We start from the raw sequence: 6,799 nt of genomic DNA on the forward strand, positions 1-6,799 counted from the left end.
ATGCAAAACTAAACGTGATAAACACCTGACTGGGTCTCTCACTCTTTGACAGTGCAGTTAAAAACTTTGTACAATCACAATCAATCAGTTTACAGAAAGCTTCTCCAGATCCTATCGGAAAGTGGAACGCACAGAAGGAATGGATTTGCATTGAACATTTAAGGATCCCCAAAATGGGATCATTAAAAGATCTCTAAAGAAGCCTTACATTTTCTAGACTGAAGAGTAGACTACTGTTAATGTAATGTGTTCCAAGTATCTCTAGCGATGTTAATGTTCCCGTCTGTATGCCATTTATTTTTTATTTTTTTACATCCTACTGCTTGTGAACTGAGTGGGCAGATCTTGTTACAAGGGATCAAGATATTTTTTTCTATTTTTGAGGATTTGCGCACAGCATTTCCACACAGCACTATCTCACCAGTCATTTCCTAGACCTGCTAACCACGTATTCTAACTGTCCACTCACAGATTGGATTTAAATCATTCTCACAGTTCTCTTTGAAATGTGATCGTTCAAATGGAATCAATACACGAGTCATTGATTAATACAACATCAATTATGTTTTCTTATTTCTAAACAATGAACAGGTTGGGAACTCTTATTCTGCTCTATTACAGTCGTGGGCTTAACTCAAGATCTTACACCATGGTCCATTGTAGCTCAGAAGAAAGCCTGTGTAATTACAAGAAAAATAATTAGCAGCATTCTCATGATCTTATTAGTCATTAAAAACCCTAGTAATGAGCTTCCCCTGGAACAGGCAACGCTGCGTTTTATAAAGGTGTGATTGGTACAAAAGCAACCCCCAATAAAGGTATTACTGATTGTTTCCTCTTGTTGCCCTGTAGCCATAATCGAGGTGGATGAAATTGGCCACAAAAGGCAATCACTATGCACGCTTGTCTGTTGTGTGCATGAGTTTTGTAAGCAGTGCTTACACACAACCGTGATCAGATGGAAGGACTATTGACATTCTTTATCCATTTCAGACATAACACTGAAACCCAATAGCTGTACTGGTAAGGAGCTTGTTATTGAGTTCTCCCCAAGGTGTGAAGTTATGACATCTAGTGGTGTTTGGCTTTGACAGCCAGTAGCAGCCCACACAGTTCTGTCCTGTCAGGATGCAAACTCACTGTGAAGCCATTGGTAATGGCAGCGAAGAAGAATTATTTTGCCCCGGTCAAACTGCACTGTAGCTAAGCCTTTCCACCTCCACTGTTTCAAGCCAGAATGGTATATGCAAGGAGAAATAAGCCTGTAAGGTTTTTAACATGATTTGAATAAGACGTGCATGTACAATATTGTTCAAAATAATAGCAGTACAATGTGACTAACCAGAATAATCCAGGTTTTTAGTATATTTTTTATTGCTATGTGGCAAACAAGTTACCAGTAGGTGCAGTAGATTCTCAGAAAACAAACAAGACCCAGCATTCATGATATGCACGCTCGTAAGGCTGTGCAATGGGGCAATTAGTTGTAATGGGTGTGTTCAAAAAAATAGCAGTGTGGCATTCAATCACTGAGGTCATCAATTTTGTGAAAAAACAGGTGTGAATCAGGTGGCCCCTATTTAAGGATGAAGCCAGCACTTGTTGAACATGCATTTGAAAGCCTGAGGAAAATGGGTCATTCAAGACATTGTTCAATAGAACAGCGTACTTTGATTAAAAAGTTGATTGGAGAGGGGAAAACCTATAAAGAGGTGCAAAAAATTATAGGCTGTTCAGCTAAAATGATCTCCAATGCCTTAACATGGAGAGCAAAACCAGAGAGACGTGGATGAAAACGGAAGACAACCATCAAAATGAATCGAAGAATAATCAGAATGGCAAAGGCTCAGCCAATGATCAGCTCCAGGATGATCAAAGACAGTCTGGATTTACCTGTAAGTACTGTGACAGTTAGAAGACGTCTGTGTAAAGCTAATCTATTTTCAAGAATCCCCCACAAAGTCCCTCTGTTAAAAAAAGGCATGTGCAGAAGAGGTTACAATTTGCCAAAGAACACATTAACTGGCCTAAAGAGAAATGGAGGAACATTTTGTGGACTGATGAGAGTAAAATTGTTCTTTTTGGGTCCAAGGGCCACAGACAGTTTGTGAGACGACCCCCAAACTCTGAATTCAAGCCACAGTACACAGTGAAGACAGTGAAGCATGGTGGTGCAAGCATCATGATATGGGCATGTTTCTCCTACTATGGTGTTGGGCCTATTTATCGCATACCAGGGATCATGGATCAGTTTGCATATGTCAAAATACTTGAAGAGGTCATGTTGCCTTATGCTGAAGAGGACATGCCCTTTAAATGGTTGTTTCAACAAGACAATGACCCCAAACACACTAGTAAACGAGCAAAGTCTTGGTTCCAAACCAACAAAATTAATGTTATGGAGTGGCCAGCCCAATCCCCGGACCTTAATCCAATCGAGAACTTGTGGGGTGATATCAAAAATGCTGTTTCTGAAGCAAAACCAAGAAATGTAAATGAATTGTGGAATGTTGTTGAAGAATCATGGAGTGAAATAACAGCTGAGAGGTGCCACAAGTTGGTTGACTCCATGCCACACAGATGTGAAGCAGTTTTAAAAAACTGTGGTCATACAACTAAATAATAGTTTAGTGATTCACAGGATTGCTAAATCTAGAAACAAAAATGTTTGTACAAAATAGTTTTGAGTTTGTACATTCAACGGCATACACTGCTATTTTTTTTAACACACCCCTTTCAACTAATTGCCCAATTGCACAGCCTCATGCATATCATGAATGCTGGGTCTTGTTTGTTTTCTGAGAATCTACTGCACCAACTGGTAACTTGTTTGCCACGTAGCAACAAAAATATACTAAAAACCTGGATGATTCTGGTTAGTCACATTGTACTGCTATTATTTTGAACAACACTGTACATACTACATTATTAGTGCATAATGCCATGTTGTGAGATCATGTTATGTGAATAAAAGGAATGAGATTTCTGATCGTGTGAACAGATAAGCCAGTTTGCCATGTCTTAGGTGGAAAGGGCTAAAAGTGCCAAGCAGGTTCCTCCCAGCACTGTAATAGTAGTAACATAAATAGACTGGGGAAAATAGGATGTTTTTGTTTGTTATGCTTCACAGCCTACATTTTCATTCTCTCTTTCACTTTCTTTCTGAGAAAAAGAGTGGTTCTTTAGATAAGCATCTCACAGCAGGTCATGGCTCAGCTCAATGGGGAGCACGAGCCCTACGTGGGAGTGATCTGGCACATGTTGCCATGGTTATGCCATCCACATGCAGCCCCAGTGACTGGCCTTAGGGCTAAAGACATGCTCAATGCTCTTTCATCACCCCTGGCAAGTCATCTCTACACTTTGCAGCTTTGTCCGCCAACACCGAGACACCTTCCTTCCTCTACCAGAATTCTGGCCTGGAATCCTCTTTAATCTCCGCATAGTGTAGGAGTTTTGCTTCCTTGCTATTTCTTGCCATCTCATGCAAGGAGGGTATTTTTAGCAACATGTCTATTTTTGCTGGAACATGTGGGCACAGTTTATGCAAAAACTGTAAACTGTTGAACAAGTGGATGCAGTTTATGAATAAACTGTGTTGAGAAGGGGTGTGATTACAGGCTGGAATCTCTAGACTGTATTGCACAGCTGAAGAACCACCACAAACAAGTGCAACTGAAACAGTGGAGAGGATCACTGTATCTGAAAACAGAAAGTTATTTATAAGGAAACAGAGTCATTCAGTGCCGATGCTGATCCTAATCAGGAAACCAAGCCCTGTTGCTTTTTTTTTTTATTATTTCAACTGCATTTTAACACTAACAGAATTTAAAGCCCTTTTCGTGCACCTAGCAGGAGAACGTATGATGGGGGAAGGGGAAGACAAAGTGAATGGTTACCATAGCAGCACATCAGTCTCTAGGCAAGACCTCCAGCACAGAGATTTCTTCATTTCAGCACTCCATCACAAACATCACAAACAGACTTTGTGAGCAGCAGATAACATGAACAGTCACCCTTTTGGCTTGTCTTCAATAAAAGATTCCATTTTGGGGCTTATAGAACATCTGTCTCCTGTGTAATCCTCATAGATCTAACTAATGACTCATTATGCAGCATTGCATTCAAAAGCCACATTAAAGCTAAAGAGAAACGGTTGAAGAAACAGCAATGTCTATGGACATTAACCTTTTGCTGTGCATCTTAGCATGCTAAAAACATTATTACCGCATAAAGGAATCAATTCTGTTACAGTAAAGCTCAGCAGAAATGACTGCTTATCTTTTAAATATCCTTAGGTTTAGAGAATAATTCGATCTTTTTAAACTAAAAATACTGTAGTTTAAAAATCTAATTTGTTATGAGTCATAACCTACAGCATGAACTGCCCTTTATGCAGTTCTAGTCATCCATATTTCAGGCCATCCTTACCCTTGTGCAATGTATTGTGCTGATTTTACAGGGCATTGCACACGCAGTTATGCATATTTATGAGCCACTGCTCTTATGAAGAAAACAAGAGTGACAGGAATGAAAGCCCAGCTCCTTAAGTTCATCTTTACGCAATTATCCGATGTATAACTTGTAAATGCTGACAGATTTCAGGACCAATGTTTTGCATTGTATATTTATGTAATCAATTCAGACCATTAGTAGCACACCAGTGGTATATTAGAATTTGTCATTTTATGTCAGCAGATGGCACTGCAGTCTCTCAAGGGTAATAAAGCGGAACAAAAGTAGTTTACTCTGCTACAGTGAGGTTAATGGTGAGCTTGATGCAGCATCATATCCATTATTTTCAATAATACATACATACATACATACATACATACATACATACATACTGGCAACAAAGATGTCTAACTGCATTAATGTCATCGCCTCCACTGGATTTTCCAAATGATCACTTGTTGTCAATACATTACATTAGTTTTATACATTGTGCTATTTTTTTTTAGATTTGCTGACAGTAATTGTGCGATTCAGAGACTGAAGATTTTAAGAAAATAACTAAATAGTCAGCTGCAGGACATAGAAAATGTGTTCTGTAGTCATATAAATTTAAAAAATGGATGCATGCATGATTCGTCACATTTAAGCTCTATTACCTCTTACGGGAAAGTTAAGGAATTTCTGAATAAATTCAGAAAAAAGGACTCTGATAATTCCATATTGCACAACCAGACATATATTGTATACATAACCTTCCCTGTGTTGGCTGTAATAACTCAGCCACTGTTTGGTTTAGATGGTAACTGTTAGAATAGTGTCAAACACTGTTAATGCTGCACCTTCACCCTGCCACATTGTAGTATAGAGTGATGCAACCATACAGCTCCCTGGGCCCAGGTTTAATCCTGTCCAAGTTCAAGTTACTGTGTATATCAAGTTTTATATGTTCTCTTATTTCCATGTGGGTTTCCCCCCCCCGCCCCAAGTTCTCTAGTTTCCTCCCACCTCTCCGAAAATGTGTCAGTAGGTCAGGGGTGTCAAAAGTGCCAATTTGGGTGCACGATTTTATTCCAATCAAGCAGTAGTCATACCCAGTTTTACTTGTTTAATAGGATGATGTTGACTTTTAAAAGACATGCATTAGATAAGATCAAAAACTCTCCAATCCACAGTGTATTCTCGCCTTTTGTCCAGTGTTCCTGGGATAGGCTTTGGTTTCACGATGACACTGACTATAAAGCACTTGATAAAGATGAATGAATGAATATTCTTTTCCTCCAATGACCAATATTAACCCTGAGATTTCTACAAATATTTTTAGTAAACCTAAAAGCTCATGAACACCTGGTTTTGTACAAGTTGAGTGAGGCCTCTTGTTGTCAACATCTTGTTGATGTGTCCCTTGCTTTGTGTTTTAAGTTTATCTCCTCCTTGATTCAGAGACATTAAACATGGCCAGTTTTCCCCCTACAAGACAAACAGAATGGTTTAAAATGCACACAAAAGACAATTACATCCTTTCTCTGTGGCCTGATATACTATACAACAATTTGTGCCTTTTACAACATTTGTCCTGTTTAAGTAATAACCATCCTACAAAAAGGGAAAATACTCTTACCAAATCAGCTATAGTTCAAATGGTATAGAGTATTTTCAAAATTCAATGTACAGAGGAGGGACATGGGGTATATCTGTAGGAGAATGCTGAGGATGGAGCCACCAGGAAGGAGGAAAAGAGGAAGGCCAAGGAGGAGGTTTATGGATGTGGTGAGGGAGGACATTCAGGTAGTTGGTTTGAAAGAGGCAAATGTAAAGGACAGGGGGGTATGGAGACGGATGATCCGCTGTGGCCACCCCTAATGGGAGCAGCTGAAAGAAGAAGAAGAAGAAATACACAAATTTGGCATTCACAGACTCCTTTCTCTCTTAAACCTTATTCACATATGCTTAAAATGACCTTGCTGCCTTAGAAAAAGCGAAGAAGTAAAATGAATATAAAATATTATGTACTGATTCATTCATAAATTCATATTCAGTAATGTAACATTTGATCGATTTATCGTTTACTATGAACACCAAATCTACTACATGCTGAAGGAAACTGGCGAACCAGGAGGAAACCCATATGGTTAAGAGAAAGCATACAGATCTCCATAGAGAACCAAAGCTCAGATCAAGCTTGCTATCCTGAATTTCTAAGGCAAAAATATCAGATATAAGATATCAGGCACAGGGATCAGGTAGAAGAGTGTAGAAGGTTGGACGGTTGAAACTAGAAGAGATGACGAGTCCACTTACCTGAAACAAACGTAGTCTCAGATTCTTGCTCTTGGCGCACAGGAGT

The sequence above is a fragment of the Silurus aristotelis genome, assembly GCF_946808225.1.
Source record: "Silurus aristotelis genome assembly, chromosome: 17".
In the NCBI taxonomy this organism is placed as follows: Eukaryota; Metazoa; Chordata; class Actinopteri; order Siluriformes; family Siluridae; genus Silurus; species Silurus aristotelis.